Here is a 19,760-nt window from a genome sequence, read left to right as displayed (position 1 = left end):
CCATGCACTGTACATTGACAGGAAGAATCAATGAACTATTAGAACACTCAACAGCATTTTAGTAGTTCATTGAGAACTACAGACTGATAGCTGCAAAGGATGTTGATACTTGTAGTTGATTAATTCACAGAACTCTGTGAATGAATGATATGGCCGTGCGGGCAGAGCCCCACATTGCTGAGCTCTTTTCAAAAAGCTGGTAGAGGGGTCTTCTCCCCATACTGCTTTCACATGGAGAGAGAGGATCGACAACTGGCTGCAGCAGTGAGAACATGTGACATGTTCCATCCTAAAAACGGTTGGAACATGTAAAATGTTCCCAAAGATTAACTTATACTTTAAGGGCTCATGTACGCTGCAGCTGCTATTTAGGAGCAGTTGAGTGTTTTTTCCAGCAGCTCCTGAACTCTCCTTTATGTTTTCCTATGTGTCCATGTACTCATAGTCGTTTATAGTAGTTTACAGTCATTTACGGGCAGTTGAGTTTACAGGCATTTTCTTGGAAGCACAAAAATCACGTTCAGAAGTAGAGTATACTGGTGTTTCAAAGCCAAACGCGTTTATGCACGATTGGGTTTAGAGGCATTTTTTGGCTGGTCCATATCCAGATGCTGTCCAATGCTTTTTTCTTCATCAAAAATGCATGCAAAGCGTTTTCCATGTATTCAAATATACCCAGTACACCAGCGCAGTCAGTTCCAGGTTTCACATGAAAAAAATGGTAGAACGTGCTGCATTATGCTCATGATGGGATCCATAGTAAATACAACCAGAAAAGACAGGTCATCTCAACGCATTCTGCTCTCTCTGCTTCTGCTCTATTTCTCACAAAATGTCTGAAATAGTTAATTTTGTACTGTTTTTCAGTGCATTCTGGGCATTCGGGAAGGTCTCCTGAGGTTATCTTTTAAAAACGCTTCTAAACACAAACGCACATAAACCTACATTTTTTAACCTACGTTTTCTAGCAGTCAGTTTCCAGCGGTCAGAAGAGTTTTTCAAACGCCTCGTGTACATGAGCCCTAAGGCTTCTAGCTGACAACCCATCCAGTTTCATACAATGTTTTTTAGTTACCTTGATGAGTAAAAGGAAATTAAACATAATAGTTAATTAAGCCAACATGTTATATCTCTGATACTTTTTCAATAATATAATACAGTCTTGTTTTTTTTTTTTAGCTATGTATTCTTTTAGGCATTAGAACTCCATTAAATGTCATGTTATCAGCTAAATAACACTGTCCCTACCATGAAATATGTTTTGAGATATTCCTGTGTTCTCTGTCATAATTCACCACAGTCAGTTTTAGGAAGACAATATATGTTTCACAACTTACTTGGCTATTGTCAACTTTGTTTTGAAGACATTCAAAAGTATGTTGTGATCTTAGGATACATTGGCAGCAGGAAGGCTGCAGTCAAGGTCATAAAAGAGCTCTGAAAACTTCTAATATACACAGCAATAAATGGCCCGTGTTGAATGTGCCCATCATCCCACACATGTTGGAGAATCTCTTGATGACAAAATACATTCCTATGCCAATGCAGAAAAATATACATATCTTCTATTATGTATATGCCACTCTATACTATTCAACAAAAAGAATCATCAAAGTGATTCAGTAGCGCAATGAAATATATGTGTGCATATAAATAAATAAATAAATTAGTGATAATAAAAAAAATGTGAAGAAAAAAAATTTCCATAAAAAATCTTTTCCGCCAAATGAATCTTCCAAGTCCCAAAAGATCACCACGTGCAATACAGATGGTGTTCCCCCATTCAGGTGTGCATTCACCAGATAGCCATGCCTCCCATTCTCATGGTTGGCTAAAATCGCTTATACAGTGGATCCAAATGGGAAGGAGATCAGTCAAAATAGATATTATCACACAGGAACTAATAGCAACATGCATAACACTCTCCTCCTCCTTAATCTTTTTGTTCAGATGGTTAATGAACGAAACCTTGCCATGCCAGAGAACAGGACATGATGAAAATGTTTTGTTAAGAGAAGCAACAAAAAGATTAAGGAGGAAGAGAGTGTTATCCATGTTGCTATTAGTTCCTCATTATTAGGAACTTGTTAACCTATGAAGTGGTGTCAACTGATCATAGCAATTGGAGGATGAGCAGAGAGGAGTGTGATAATGTCCATTTTGACTGATTTCCTATTATTATTATTTAGATTTCACCACGCATCTAGCGCAAAGGTTTTTGGTTTTTATATACACTCTATACTATTAGCCAGGCTTTAGCAAAGATTGCATTCTTGGTGAGGTGTGCCTTTCTAAGGCCTGATTCACACTAGTGCGGGCTGCGGGGCCCATGTTTGCTCGGGCATGGCAGTCCATTCGTTTGCATTGGCTGCTGTGCTGTGTGTCCCATACAAACAAAGTGCATTCACCTTTTCAAAACCGCATCCACAGGGAAACCTCGTGGTTTTTTTGACAATGCACTTTTCCCAATGGTTTTGGCACCTAGGATCGTGCTGCAGGCTGAGATTCTGAATGGCAGCCCCACGCGTCTTGCAAGAGCAGTGCGATTCAGCTGCAGGTGGTTGCTGGTGCACTTTGACCCTGAGTTCACACTGGCCCAAGGGTTGGTTGCGGGTGCAGGAATCACACCTGTTCTCACACACGCAAACCACCTGCAGCCAAATCGAGCTGCTGTTGCAAGATATGCGGGGCTGACATTCATTCAAGACCATGCAGTTTCCCTGCGGATACATTTTTTAAAAGGTGCGTGTAAATGAACAGGCTGCCATGCCCGAGCAAACGCAGGCTGCACAGCCCGAACTAGTGTGCACTGGACCTTAGCATGGCCTTATGGTCAGATGAATCTCCAAGAATACATAAAATATTTGCTTGTTCTTCAGTGACTCATCATGGTCTACTGATTTTTCCAACATATAGATTTGGCATATACCTAGTAAAACTTTATTACCTATTTCTACAGAAATGGAAATGATAGGCTAATTAGAATCAATTGCAAAGATGGGGAGGGCTGATAACCATACCACCACGTACTTATTTATCATCACCACATTATATAATGGGGCTTTTAGCCTCATTCTCAATTTACGGTCTGGGGGGCCAGAGTATGTCTTTTTGTCAGGGTCATTGAGAGAGACATTTCCATTGTGGGTGACTACACTGATAGGTATGGTACCACTCTGTACTTTGCAGCTCTTCCACTATGTCAATATGGGTATATACAGTCTGAAGCAATACTGAAATCGGTGGTTTGGCTTGCTTTATGGAGCTGTCAATGGCAAGTCTATGTTTTGTACTGCACACAAGGGGCATATACGATGTATTTCAGGCTATTAAAGGTAATAACAGTAAAGATAAAAGTAATAACAGGCATCTTGCAGGACTTTCGCATTGAAATTGGACTACAAGTTCATCATTTAGACAGCTTGATATATTCTGATTTTGATTTATCTGTTTAAGATATGGTGTATTAACACCATTTATTGATGCTGTTTTGCAAAAGTCTCTGCTTTATGTTAATACATTTTCACAGATTTGAAGAGGCACTGACTATGAGATGGTAGTGTTTATGGCCAAGTGCCTCATATTTATCATAAGCCTTTATGCATTAAACTTTGAACAATTTCACCTTAGCTGTACTTGCCTTATAAATTTAAATATTGCCCACCTCTAAAATTTCATAATGAGCCTATATTTTTAGGGAAGGGGAAAATCTATATTTATAATTAGTTTCCCATCATATCCTAAAGCCCTACTACCTCAATTTACCAAAAAAGAAGCACTGGAAACATTAAATTGCAGAACATAATGAAGATATGAAAATACAATAAAGGATAAAAGCTTTTGACTCTCACACATAATCACTTACAATGATGAGGGCTATATGTCTCCGCTCCAAATGTTTCTGCTCCATGGATCTCACATAAAAAAGATGAAAAGTTCCATGAATCTTGTTCTACGTTAGCTTCAAAGTTGAGTAATTTCTAGCTCAGGTAAAATGCTGAAGTAGCTTTTAATTATTCATGTCAGGCTGCCTGAGTAGACACATTAAGATGGGGTGTCAATAAAGTAATCTGAATTTTCCTTTAACATGAATAAAATAACTCTAAAAGTGGAAATGAATATTACATATTATGGGGTTATAAAGGTGTATAATTGAAGAGCTTAACATTATAAGTTTCAAAAGTTCTAAATGGAAAGGCAAATAAGATGGTAAAACACAATGAAAAATCAGCCTTATAGCCTTGCTACATGTGTTCAATAATGTGCTCATAATTCTTGCAATGTCATATTTAACTGGGATTAAGTCTCTTTAAGGTGCCTATATACCAATTCAATAACCCAAATAACTGCTTGAGCTTCAGAGGTGGGTGTCTGACTGAAATATCAGACAGAGAGTAACTGTAACTTGCAGTTTTATCAACAGGTATAAAGTTAGCAGCAATAATGCTAAATAGGTTTAGGATGGAAAAAACACGTGTAGGGATCTGTTGCCCTCTTTTGTCTGTATTTGTAAATAGTTATGCTGTTTATCATGGAATTAACTATGTATAGCTCTTCCTGTCTCTGGGTTGTTGGGTTAGAAACCCTATATGGAGGTAGTGGAGAGAGAGGCTGAGACCACATGTCCATTGAAAAGCAACTGCTAAATCCAGGCCAGAAGCAGGGGGTTATTGGGCAAGTGTTCCTATGTTTAATAGTTTATTATTGTTGTGTAGCACTACCCCTTGTAGGAGCTGCTGTAGTAATGTCCAGGTCTTCCCTAACTTCGGACAGCATCCCTTTGTTTCACACCCACGCTGACTATAAAGCACTAGAGGATTAGCAAAGCAAACAGAGTCCCCAAGATCCCACAGTGTCTGTACTCACAAGGACAGAATGGTAGCCTCCTTCCAATCTTCCATGTGATTCCATCCAATGATACCAGACAGATCTTTGGCAGACAGCCCCCTTCAGTCTGCTTGCTGAAGAACCAGGGTCACATTTTCTCTTACTTCAAACCCTCAGGTCGCCCACCTGAAACCACATGGCAGCAGGTACCTCCAGTGATACCAGACAGATCTTTGGCAGACAGCCCCCCTCAGTCAGCTTGCTGAAGAACCAGGGTCACATTTTCTCTTAGTGCAGACCCTCAGGTCGCCCACCTGAAACCGCATGGCAGCAGGTACTTGGGGAGGCCATGTGCCTTCCACCAGGCTGGTACAATCCTCTCCATGAAAGACACAGGACTCAGTAGGCCCGAAGAATAAATACCCTCTCCTAGCATCCCTCATGGCTGCACTCCCTGGGATTAGCTGTAGCAACATTAATATTCATACTTTGCTTGAGTTCCAACTAAACATTCAGAACCTTCTTAGGTTACTTGAATACAGAAGAAATCAGGAGCAGAACTAGCAGCACTTGAACACACTGAACAAGAACTACTAAGCAATTGCAGCTCTCTGTTAAGCAGAAAACCTAATTAGATTTTCCTAAATGTTCTCCTGTTAAGCAGAGAAACCAACTAAAATCTACTTATTCTAGCACCTATCTAGGAGGGTGCTACAATTGCTTATAGCTTCTGGGTATACACAATACTGTATCTAAAAACTGGTAACAGGTGTATATCTGGTTCCTTGTTGTTTTCTTACATGCACTAGCTGGTAAGGCAGCTAGATCTTCGAGGCAGCGATCACCTTTGCCGTATGTTAGTAGATGAACCTGTCTATTGCCATAGTACTATAGAGCTTCTGGTATTTTAGTTAATCCTGTCCCTTCTGGTCTTGTCCTATAGCTAGTTTAGCTCAGGATTCAATAACCAGCATAGACTGGACCTAGGTTAGACATCTGATGGCCACTTCTGATAGCTAGAGGTATGGCTGCATGACAGATTAGAAGCTACTGGTACTAATATGCAGCTTATATAGGCTGACTCTGAGTTCCAGAGCTACACCACAGTTTCTGTTGGTGAGAAGCTGTGTTTTACAGGCTGGTTCGACAGTGATTGGAAGATCTCCCTATCACCGCTGATCTTGACTTTAGGTCTCCGACGCCATTACTGATGCCGCATTGCAATCATTTGCAGGGACCCCTGCAATTATACTTTGCTGCATCATTCATCTCCTCCAGTTGGGCCCTTTGCTAATAATACCTGTTGCATACATTGAATGCACTATTATTAATCTTTTCTTATATAAAGCTTGTATTAATTCCATACTGGTATTCATCTACACTGATCAGCATTAAGATTACTTACAGGTGAAGTGAATAAGATTGATTATCTTGTTATAAAGACATCTGAAAGTCGTGATTATATAAGGCAGCAAGTAAACATGTTGTCCATGAAGTTAAAGCATTGAAAGCTGAAAAATGGGCTTTGACGTTTTCTGTGTATGGGGCTGAGTAGCTGCAGAGCGATGAGGGTGCCATTGCTTACCTGTGTCCACAGCCAATAGCACTTACAATGGGCACATGAGCCTCAGAACCGGAACATGAAGCATTAGAAGAAGATGCCCTGGACTGATGAATCCCATTTTCTATTACATCATGTGGATGACCGGGTGCGTGTGCATTGCTTACCTGGAGAAGAGATGGGACCAGGATGAAGCATGGGAATAAGGCAGGCCAGCAAAGGCAGTGTGATGCTTTGTAAAAAGTTCTGCTGGGAAACCCTGGTCCTGCTATTCATGAGTATGTTACTTTGATGCATAACACCTACAATGTTGTAAACCAAGTACACTCCTTCATGGAAACAGTATTCCCTGACGAGAGTGGCCTCTTTCAGCACAATAATACACCTTGAAACCCTGCAAAAATGGTTCTAGAATGTTTTAAGGAGCACCTCAATGATCTCAATCCATCCAGCATCTGTGGAATGTACTGAAAAAACAAGTCTGATCCATGAAGGCCCCTCGCAGATTACAGAACTTAAATGATCTGCTATTGATGGCTTGGTACCAGATACCACAGCTTACCTTCAGAGGTTTAGTGGCATCCATGCCATGAAATGTCAGGGCTGTTTTAGTATTTTGATTAGAGTACTAGTAAATTTCTCAGGAAGGCAATCCCCTCTGTTCACAGAGGCTCTATCCTAGGTGGAGGCACTGGCAACTTTGTTATCAAACCCACTCTTCCAAGTGTAGCACCCTTCTAGTTAGCTAAGGGGAGCTAGACTCCAATTGTTAGATAGGCCTGAGTAGCAGCCTGGGAGTAATAGCTAGCAGGGGTCAAACCTGGGTCAGAGCTGAGAGGCTCAGCAGACCAGCCCTCTGGAATTTCCCCTGTTCTAGAACTTTGGAGAAAGGTCTAGAAGCAGTGGGTGGATTTTAGGAGTGGCTCCCCAATAGGAGGCTTGGCAAGGGGCCAGGGCAACCTTTAAGAGTAACTGAGCCTGCTCAGCTGCAGGGGAGTGGGAGAAAGAGAGTGGTGGTTGGAGGGAAAGAGGGAAGATGTGAGACTGAAAGCAGGAGCCTGTGAAGGGGCCCAGATGGAGAGGGGCTCACTTGCAGGCAGAGGAACTTGGCAGGATGAAAGCTTGGGACTTCACTGCCCCCCCTGAGAGAGAACTACCTGTGTGGCAAGGAAGGAGCAGCCCAGCTAGAAAGACTGTTAGCAGCCACCGACCCACCGGCAGCACAGGAGAGGGACAAAGTGAGTAACTCTGCACCCCTGGGCCAGTAAGCAGAAATGAGCACTCTGGTGGGAAACTGGATTAGCTTTTTACCCAGGACTGTTCACACTGTAGTGGCAGGCACTGAATCCCCTGCCCAGGGATTCACCCAGAGCTGCTGGATTAAGGAGATTCTGGGGTGGTACATCAGTAGAGGCTGGCTAGCTCTCTAGACGAGGATTATTTTTGCTGTACAGACTTGTAAATAGTTTCAGGAAGTTTGTCCTTGGTTCCAGTTCCATTGGGCATCCCATACACCCCTTACCCCATCCAAGTTTTATTACCCCCTAATAAAACATCGCAACAACCTCAAGAACTGGTTACTGTCTCCTGGATGCAAGTCTGAATGAAAATGTGTGTTGCCTTCCTGTGCAGGACTAGTGGAACCCAAATCTATTGCAGCTTCTAAGGGAGTAGTGCTACACAAGTATCAAACGTTCTGGGTCTCTTATTTACCTACAAGTTTAGCACAATATCCTGTTTGGAGAGAACAGTTTCTCATAACCCCACCAAAAGAAGTTTCCACATGAATACACTGCAGAATAATGAAATCTAAACAGTGTGGTTGTATTTACAGTTTACTTTGGCTAGATATTGGATGCATTTTCTTCATTTATCGCAAGCTAAGCCTGTCAGTAGTTGCATTAGGGTGCAAATAAATCTCTCACGTGTGTTGTGGGTGGTGTGGGGTAGTCTGCAATTTTTGAATCATAGTGAAAGGCTATTTTTGTAAAAGCTTGCCTTCGAAACAGAGTCCCTGGTCTTAATGTATCTTCTGCAGAGAGCCATAAGAGAGGCAGAAATACTTCCACACTACCTGAACGGCAGTCTTGGAAGTCTGATTGCTGCTGAGTATTTCCAGAGCAAACTTGGTAACGTTTTTCACCTTAACTAGAACATAACAATATCCATCTACTTACAGGTCAATGGTCAGTACTTCCAGTGAGGCAGGCCTTAGAGAATACAGGCCCTGGATAGTACATCCTGTCAGGTCAATGACGAGTGTGCTGTTGGAAGGCGGCATGTTTTTATATCAGACAACATACTTAACTAAAGATGCTGTTTTCGCCATGCGTCCCTCCATTATATGGCAATGCACACAGGTGACCACAGACTCATGTATATTGACACGAGACAAAATATTTCCAGACCACCTGTGTGTCATATACTGGACTTGTATATAGGGAATGTCCTGCCCCCCACTAGATGACCTTCTAAGGAAAATGGCACATTCCTGAAAGGAGAGTGGGCTGGCTTGTCCATATAGTCGCATTTTATTTGTTATTTAAGGTAATCAGACTTTGTCTTCGTTTAGCCCTTTAGCCAAGGCTGGGAGCCATTTTTAAACATTTGTGAGGCCAACATTATTAAGAAAATATGTAATTTAAAATTTCCCAATCAGGTGGGCAGAGTGTGTTTGTGTGGGTTGTGTCTGTGAGTGCTTTAAAATGCAAGGCCCAGCCATGCTTTTGTTATATTTCTCCTTGAGCACAGTTAGAATACAGACCACTGAGGACCGACTTACGTAACGTATCAGCTTTGCTCTTTCATTTCTATATGCTTTATGTTATTTCTTTAGATTTCTCTATTAGTGTTTTACATTCTTTGTAAATAAATAAGACCTTGCTTTGAACATTGTGTTTATTATTATAGATAATATTGTTATTATATCACTACCATCAGTATGGTCAAAACTTAGACATACTAGCTAATTATAGGGAACAACAAGATAGTATATCATTTTAATTCAAAGCAGAGTTCCAACCCACACCCCCCCATAAACACTGTAGCCACTGACTTTTAATATTAGGTCACCTACCTGTCCTCACCCCAAGTCGATTCTTCAATCAGGTGTCAGGTGCTGGTGCCGCAATCTTGACTAAGGGAAACTGTCAGTGAAGCCTTGAGGCTGACTTTCCCAGAGGGCTGTGGTGGGAAGTCGAACTACTGGCTCAGTTTGTCGCAGCGAACTGAGCCAAAAGTGGGAACGGGTATCTGTCAAAACCAGGTGCCCACTCCCCTCCAAAAAAAGGTGCCAAATGTGGCAGCGGTGGGGGGAGGCAGATAAGAAGAGCTTCCACTTTTGTGTGGACCCCCACTTTTAGTAGGGGGAAATACAAAACCACCCCTTTATATTTAAAGTGCATACTGTGGAATGGATTCTTCCACTCTGCTGTCTGCTGATGAAGTGGGCTCTAATCTCCTCCAATGTTTCTGTTTGGCTATACACCAGTTTAAGCAGTTAAGTAACTTGTCCGTGTCTTCTGCTGGGAGGTTCAGGATTAACCTTCTTGCTTTCCCCACTAAGGCATTAAGGGCCAGTTCTATCTGCTGAGCAGGTGGGATCCTATATGATCAGGTCAATTCAGACCACAATATCTTGACCTAAAAGTCTTGACTAGGCCCGTGTACTTGGGTGATTGTTGTCCTGACCTGGCCCTGTGTAATTAGGTAAATATTGAGGCTGGAATCCTGCCAGGAATAAGGCAGTCATTATAACAGGGGCAATAGTTTTCCTGCTTCCATTTGTAGTAGTGCTAGCGAGCGCTGCTGTCACACCACTTCCATCACCATTGTCTGACATGGCTGATCGTGGTCACAGAGTAACAGAACGAGCAAACCGCTGCATGATCAGACAGAGAGTAACTGTAACTTGCAGTTTACTAAACAAGTTAGCAGCAATAATGCAAAACAGGTCCAGAATGGTAAAAAACATGCAAACAGCGCAGAAAAATAAAATCTGCACAAACATATGAGAGCTGCACAAACATGGACTTTTCACAGATTGTCACAGATTGTCTCTGAGACTCAAACAGGGTAACATGGTAACTTGTGGCTAACAGTACAATCTCTATATGACTCTTTAACAACAGAAAGTCAAGCTGAGAATCACTGGTAAAACATTGCAGAACACAACTACTTGTGATTATCCTCATAGACAGCATTCCTCACAATGAAGTCCAGGTCAGGGCTGGTAAAACAGGTGAAAAGCTGGAAGGAATCCATAGCCCAAGGCCAAAGTGCCACCCCAAAAGACCTTCAGCACTCTGGTACCAATCATTGAGGGATTCTTCACAGTAGCTGAGTCTTCTAGAGAGATTGCATGCTAATCGGGTTCTGTCTTGCTGCCCGCATACATGTTCTGACTGTGGTGGGCCTCTTACATGCAGATCATGCTCCCAGCTACCTCTGCCTCATCTGGTGTGGACTTTCTGGGCTGCTGAGGGAGGGAAGCAAAAAAACATATCTTTCCTGGACATGTCCAGAGAGTTGTGGGAAAAGGAGTTAAAGGGATCTGTGCCTACACCTGAGCATGCTAGGTAATTAGGCACTCTACTATACATATAGAACTCCTTCTGGAAATGCTAATTACCTACGTTCTCTCTGGCAACAGCAATTTAAGTCACTGACCTGGAATGCCTAAGGGTCAGATTGAAGACAAGAAACCTGCTCCAGACTGTACCTGGGAGAGGTACCTTGTTCTGTTGCTGTATTTTTGCTGTAAGGTTGTAATCTTTTTTTCCTACAAAAGACAATAAATATATTAAAAGCAGAAACCTGCTCTGTAAAATTATTCTGAGTTAGTAGCTCAAAAAGTATCAAAGTCAATGGATGAGCATGAAAATTATTATTTTTAAATGAAACAATAAACAAGGGCACCCTATAAGGTTTCCCTAAACAGTTGTAAAGATGCACTACCAATCTGGTGCTCTAAGCACACAAGCTAGTTGTATATGAAAGATAACAGGCTATACTGATGGCAATGTGTATTTTAGTCATTTCCATGCTGTTTGTTTTAGAGGCAGATACCAGAAATATAAGCCAAAAACATGATCCAGAGGCTATTACTTAACATAAACCTGTCCTTGGGTAGAGGCAGTGAATAGCTTGCAGTGCTACATTTCAGGCACCTACTGGTGTTGGTCTTCAGTGCTTTGCCTATTTTAGCACCTTCTGATAATACTGAGGGCTAGCCTGCCGTCTTGCCTCTAAATTTTCTTACTGGACCATTATTTGTGTCCAATACAAACAGGTGGAAGTCCATGAACTGCGTTGAGCTGAAAGAAATGGACCATATGTGATGCTATGTGTTTCTTTCCCATATTTTTATTTTTTTTACCTTTTGTACAATATCATGTCTTGTGAATATATTATGAGAAAAATAATATATATATATTATGATTAGTGATATGAAACAAACAATGATTTTTGAAATATGCTTTTTTTCTAAAGGGTTTGTTTTTTCCCCTTTTTTCTTCTCCTCTTCCTTCTTATGATTACCAATATAAGGGATGTGGCACTATTCTCTTTTAATCAGTCTAATATTATGGTTCAGATAAGCATATATATATATATATATATATAGATGTCATATCTCATGTACTTACTATATGTAGCACCATCAATTTACTCAGTGCTTCACATATATAGTATATTGTACATTCACATCAGTCCCTGCCCTCAAGGAGCTTATAATCTAAGGTCCTTAACTCACATTCATACATACACATTCTAGGGCCAATTCCGAAAGAAGCCAATTAATCTACCAGCACGTCTTTGGAGTGTGGGGGGGAACTGGACAAAACCCACGCAGGCACATGGAGAACATGCAAACTCCAGGCAGGTAGTGCCCTTGTTGGGATTCAAACCAACAACCCTAGTGCTGTTAGAGAGAAGTGCTAATCACTTAGCCACTGTGATGCCCATATGTGTGTGTGTGTGTATTTTTTTTTCATACTATACAATTAATAATGGCCATTGTAAACTTTTGCTATACATTGATAATGTTTAGAGTTTTGTAGTACTTTAGGGGGATTGACATGTGTTGACACATAAAGATTCCAGGCACATTTCTCACCTCAGTATGAGCTCATGAGTGTAAAACTCCTTTTGAAATGTCAATATACCTTTGATCAGAAGAATGAAGGAATACAGGCTTTCTTGTCAGAGGTCATAACTTCAATTAAGATTGCAGCGGCACTTAGAATTTCTGTCCAGAATTTTGATCAGTACCAAAATCCAGAGATCATTATTGTTTGTAGATCCATTCACTGGTGGAGGGTTTCGTCTGTCTCACAACATAGAGTCCTATAAGGCATTGTACATATTATTAGGTACATCACATACAAGGATCTGAAGCAAAAAGTACCCCATATATGGTAACTGTACTGTGATCCAGGAACTGGTATCCTATCAGTGCTATGGATAGGTGCAAATATGTTACATCTTTACTGCATGAATAGGGTTGTTATAAATAAAACTCCAATCTGTGCAAGACGCAGCAGGGGTAGAGAAACCTCAGATACACAGAAAGGATACAGCAGAAGCAGGGATATGCTTGCATTGGTGGTCCTCAGATACAGCTTTTTCTCCAGTATGAATAGTTAGCAGCACAGTAGTGACATCACCAAATCTTACTCCAAATCTTGTGAGACAGAAGTAGCAGAGCTCTCAATGAAATTACACTGCAGATATACAGCTATGAAGCCACGGGCATAGAAGAACCTAGGCACAGGAAGTTTGTTGCTATTTTTCAGGAAAAAGTCAAGGTATTAATAGGTTTTGCACAGTCACACTTAAGATTTCTAGATGTTCTCTAAAAGATAGGAAATTTATTTTTTGAGATCAGGTTCATTTTAAGGGCAGTTCAATAACAAAACATACAGTAACTAGTACAGACAAAGCTAATCACCATCCATGGATATCAGGAACTTTTCATGTCTCATCAAGTTTTCAAAAGTTTGCTCTCTTAATATACATGCACAAATATGCACATACAGATAAGCTATTATATATAAGTATTTGATCATCACATTTAGCACAAAACTCATAAGCAGTTGAAACAATGAAACCCTGCTGTGTTTCTTTTTCATAAATTTTACCTTTAATTTTCAAGGTCTAAAGATTATTCTCTTTCAACAATTAGCTATGGTATTAGCAGACACAATAACAGCTCAAATTAGGATAAGCCATTCATAATTTAACAAGATAGATTAACAACAGAAAACTCCATACATATGGTTAAGCACATTGTCAGTGATACGCAAGAAAAGTACATGTTTGCACCATTCAGTTCTCTGGTGACCTTCACACCTACATTCTGTTCCACAGGGTCTACAGACTTTAACAATTATTACTGGAAACATGGAAAATATAATATAAATGTGCATATAAATGTGGGAGGACATTTTTTCACTTTAGAATGAGTACTTACATGTCTGACTACCAAGATAATTAGTACCTAAGCAGCCTGTCAACTTTGGAAACAGTGGGAGAAAAACAGAATAATACAAGCCCACAACTTAAAGTACAATCTTAAGGTGAATATTCTTGAAAATAAGCTACGGGTACATAAAAAAGGGTAAAATTAATATTTTTATAGTTGCTTTGATCTTTTATTCTCAAATAAAGAACAGCACATTCAGGGCCTTTTTTACAGTAAGAAAGCTATGGATGACTGCTTAATGCTCAGAGAAGATAATAATTTCAAATATTAAAATAGGAAGTTTGTTGATCAATAGTCAATCCTTTCAGATCAGTTAAATATGAGTATAGCACAAAGATTTACACACACTTTATTCAGGATATTGCATGCTTTTAAGGTAGGTACTTGGAAAAGTAATTCAGGCATGTCTATGAGATAAATACTAGATATTGGATGAAGCGCTCTACTATAATAGTGCTATACACAAAACCAAAATATTATACAGCAATATATATATATATATAAAGACAAAAGTGACCAGTGCTTAATAATATATGTGTAAAAAAAAATATATATATAATTAATATAAAACCAGTCTGCCCCCAAGTGGCTAAACTGGTTATACACGTGTACACACAACTAAACAAAAGTGACCAAGTGCTTGATTACATAAATAGTACAAATAAAAAAATAGGAATGCGCTGTGAATTACTAAATATACATCTATAATCAAAAGTCCACATGAATAAAGTCACTTCGGAAATTAGTGCACAAAAGTTTTTTTCAAAATCACTTCAAAATTGGTGCAAAAAATATATATTTTGTATAATTGTGCTCATAATCCACCACCAGAAGAAATAAATAAACTCACCAGAGCTTTTTGCTGATTAATTAAAACCAGGCCGCTCCGTGAGGACGTCATTTGTGATAAAACGCGTAGGGCGGAGCCTGGATGTCTTGACGTCAGGACGTTCCCTGCTGTCTAGCGGAGGTATCCGTGGTAAGCGGGTTTGCTCGCTGATTGCAATCTGATGGTATTGCTGACTGCCTATCATGCTGGTGTCGGCGTGACACCTTATTTGTGAGTGTTTTACTTACTTTTGATTAAATATGATGTTTTAAACTCGCTGCACCATCATCCTTTTTCTTTATTCCCGAGTGTGGCTCCTTGACTAGGACTGGAGGATACATTTAATAAAAGGTTCCCAGGTGCTGGTTTGATGCTTCTGTTGCAGAGTATTGCTCCCAATCTTGGATATCCCTCTTCAATACAGAGTATTGATTTTGCCACCTAGATACTTCACTGCTCCCAGAGCAACAGCGTTTTTGCTAGTTTTAATTAATCAGCAAAAAGCTCTGGTGAGTTTATTTATTTCTTCTGGTGGTGGATTATGAGCACAATTATACAAAATATATATTTTTTGCACCAATTTTGAAGTGATTTTGAAAAAAACTTTTGTGCACTAATTTTGGAAGTGACTTTATTCATGTGGACTTTTGATTATAGATGTATATTTAGTAATTCACAGCGTATTCCTATTTTTTTGTTTGCATTATTCACCTTGATTGAGGTTTTAGGTTTGCTGCGGTTTTTGTATTTATTTAAATACATTTTTGCCGCTTTTTCTTTCTTTTTTGATTTACATAAATAGTGTCTTCATAAATATAATAAAAAATCACAGTGAATAATCAAAAAGTGCCAAGTGTTTAAATGGCAATCAATATACATGTATTATCATCATGTGCAAAATCATGCTATCACTCTTTTGTGAAAAAATATTAATATATATAAATAAGTCCAAATTGTGCTCAGACCAAGGTGTCACTCCAGTGCATCAATCCTAAATATCCAGAGTGCCTCCTCACCTCCACAATTCGACCCCTAGAGGTCACAAATCATTTAATTAAATGATGTTCCAGACCGACACCAGGATGTACCTTGACCCCACGACTCAAAATCTTATTAAATAAGATGCCTCAACCATATGTCCATGGACCATGGAAAATTAAGCAAAAAAAGAGATCTCCATAGCGCAATATGTAGCTTTATTGAGTATAAAATCCAGATAAAACACTCACATGCTCCTAGTAGTTAACAGACAATTCCCCCATATCCTATGGGTGTAATATGAAATCACATTTGGCGAAAACCGGAAGTGCGTCACCGGAAACACGTCACTGAGCTGCACCCGGAAATGACGTCAATGCGCTCCACGCGTTACACCACTGTCACGTGGCTTCTTCAAGATCATTATAAAACATTAACTTATATTATTATTATTATATTATAATATTATATTACTATTATTTTCCTTCTATTAACTGGTAAGTAGGGTCTGCATGCTTTAATTACACTATTCGATTTGTAAAAAAGAAAAGAAAACTTGCTTCTTGGCATCCCTGTAGGGTTGCAGAGCCAGTATATCACCAAAGCTGAAAGGAACACTGAAGCAATCTATTATTGCCTAAAAATTTTCTTCATACTCTGTAAAGACTTTGGGGAAGCAGTAAACCAGACATATAAGCTGAGCATGAGATTTCTAAGGGTATAATATTAACAAACCGTGTACAGGAAATCTATATTGGCTCTTTGGTTGTAAGAAAGTGATAGCTGAGTTTTTTGACTATTTCAAAAAATCATAGCTGGCTGAAAACTGAATTAAAAGGGCATTTTGTTTTAAAATTAAATTAAAACGTGGCTTGTTTATTAATTATTTTTGTTATTATATTCCTTGAGAAAGTGGAGTTTTCCCTTTAGGTCTTGCTTACATTAAAGTTCCCAGAAAGCAGAAAAACTGTGCCTATTTCTCCCTCTTTTTTCCATTTAGAAGTCAATAGGTAGCTTTTTCAGTTGAAGGACAATGTCCTGAAAAAGTGCTGAAACTGTATGAAAGGTCATGAGAGGATTGTGGTTTCTAAGTCTTTAAAGCAATAGCCACAATCCTCCTTTTGGCTATTGCAGGAACATATATGTGACGGACTGCCTGGCACTCTGCCTGGTTGCCTCCGACAAATAGTGCCTCCTGCCCTCCAAACCCTTCCAGCAGACTGATAGATAATACCTATACAAGTACCAGCCCTTTACCCCAAGCATCTTACACAGACAAAATGTTGAGGTAAAAACCAAATGAATAACTCTATTGAACATAAATACAGGTTTTCATACACTTCAAATATAGGGGCATCACCACATAAACAATAAAAACAAATATTACACATTGGGGTAAATATTCCACAATGGTAGGTAGCAAGGTAAACTGACACCAGACTAATCACATCAGGAGGATTAGCAAATTGACAAAAACAATTGGTTATTCAATTAACTTTGGAAATTCACACCTAGAAGGCATGCAATGAGGAAATTACACAATGGGAGAAAGACACTACTTCACACCTAGACAGGATAGACAAACACAGGTACACATTATAAGAGAAAACAAAACACCTTAAAGTGTTACTAAACCCACAACAGTAAAATCAGGCTGTATATGCAGTAAAACATGCTTGTTATATTCACTGAATAACCTAAGGGGTTAATCCTCTACATTGTGGAAAAGACTGTTTAATCCTGTCTTCTTTGATCCTCCCCTTCTTCTACTGTCCCCAATCCATCTGCTGATAGTACAGAGCTCTAGGCGTCACTCTGCACATGTTCAGTTAAGTATGTATTGCTAGAGAGTTAGGTTTTTTCTGGGAAGGTGCATGTGATCAGCACAGGGTCAATCAGCACTGTCCAGACAGAGGGTCAGGGGTTATGCAGCCTCAAAGGACAACCAGAGCAGAAGGTAAACTTCTCCTACAAGCCTTAACCAGTGCTCAGCTGGACACTAATAGAAGTAACAAGACTGCTATATACTGCTAATGAGAAAAGGTATTTAGCAGTTTATATTTACTAAAATAATTGCATTTCCATGTTCTGTGTACTTTGGGAGATCAGATATAGTGAGTGCAGGCTCTTGGGTTTAGTAACACTTTAATGAACAGATTACACATAACAGCAGGATACCCCAGCATCAGGTTGTTTTGAGCTGATTATAATCTTCTCTTTTGATCCCTGAGTATAGGAGGGGGTTGAAGCAGTCAATGCTGGTTTGGGCTGTTGGTTCTATACCCCAACAAAACACAGAGGCCCCAAATCTGTATCTGGGTCCTCCAGCTCTCAGAGTCTGTGTGTTTTGGGGAGACAATGACTTGAATCCAAAGTAAAACTACTCCAAAGGTCCCCCGGACACAAACCTCCCAAAGAATAGAGCCCCCTCAAAAAGCCAGGGCCCATAGTCAGTAGGCAAGAGGCTAGCCTGCAGTCTTCTTCAAAAGCCCCTGTCTCAGTTGGGTCTGTCACAATCTACTCAAGCAGCTTTTGAGTATTCAGGCATGTCTATGAGATGTCTCACTTAAAACACCATGCTTTTTTTCTGTGGGATCTCAGGTGGGCAGCGTTAACAAGTTCAGATGTGGAGGCTCTCCAGAACATGAAATTGGGTTCAGCAATGGAGTTAAAGGTCCCACTTTGCTGAGTGACATTTGACAAGCTATGGTACTATTCTGATTGATTGACTATTCTGATTGATTGATTGATTGATTGATTGCCTCCATACTGTGGAATTATGGCTCAATATATGTCAACCACCACATATTATACTACCACATTTCTGACTTGTTCTGGATTAAAAAGGGAATCGTAGCCAAAAACCTCTTTTTTTGCTTTGGATAGAATAGTAGATAGCACCTCTGTTAGGCCATTGATGTGCAGTGTTGGAAAACTGAGCACCTTTCCACAATCTCACCCACTCCAGGTATATTTTCCCCATGCATTTCCTGCTCCTTGAAAAAAAAAACATTTGCATTGTTAAGAAATCTTTATTGGAGTATCTTCAACATTTCATTCAAACTGTTACTTGCCTATAAATAATGTATGGTATCATTAATAAATCTAGTGTGACAATATTTGGGTTATTTTTGTATTTGTCTAGACTGTGAAAGGCAGATAGAGAACTGACAGTTAATTATTGACCCTAGAAGTAGACTTGCAAGTGAGCCGCATGAGTGTTGCTAGCATCCTAAAAGACCTTTAGCACCAGCAGAAGGGTAACTGGCGGAATGAAAAGCAAAAAAAATGGCTCCAAACTCATAAGAGATACCACTTGGAGTACACAGATGACTGGGTGAGAAGCAAAGATATACACACAGAGCTCACAAGGTAAACCTATTAGTTGAAGTAACTTCAGCATATTTTTGCATTAAGTAGTGTGCCTACGAAACTATTAAGTTAATGTAACCTAGCAACAGCATATTTTATATCATACTGTAACAGCACATTATAATATACCACCATAGCACATTATATCAAGCCACAACTGCATATTATAATGTACTAGGCTGGTTCATCGCAAAGCAATATATTACAGAAATCAATGGAATATTATATTATTTTATTACATAGTATATTGCTAATGTGAGCACTCACCTGCTTCTACAGCATTGATCACCTGTTGGTGGAAACCTGGCAGGATCTAACTCGTCAACGAATGTGCAGTGATGGTGCAACGCCTCACTGGTTTGGTCAGCGAGGCAGAGTGACATCGAATGGGCAGATGAATATTCTCTTGCTTATAGCAACAGGATAGCTAGAGTGACATGGCCCTAAATGTTTGAATATATTTTCTTTATTGGCAGGAGTTGACTAGAGTATAATTTAATATAATTCTCCTTTCACCTGAATCACCAAAAAATGCTTTACTCTGAAGCAAATATTCTTTCAAGAATCTTCTAAATTTATCTGAGCGTGTCATACTTTCCATCTCCGGCTTTGTGACCCCTACAAGTGAAGGCTCTCAACAATTCTTGAACGTATCCACATTGCAATTGGTTTTCAAACAACCATACCATATCCCAGGTGTTTCAGTAGCA

The sequence above is a fragment of the Staurois parvus genome, unplaced genomic scaffold (genome assembly GCF_062004578.1).
Source record: "Staurois parvus isolate SC_StPar_1 unplaced genomic scaffold, SC_StPar_1.0 ptg000098l, whole genome shotgun sequence".
NCBI classification, from domain to species: domain Eukaryota; kingdom Metazoa; phylum Chordata; class Amphibia; order Anura; family Ranidae; genus Staurois; species Staurois parvus.
Note: the sequence above shows the minus strand (reverse complement) of the source record.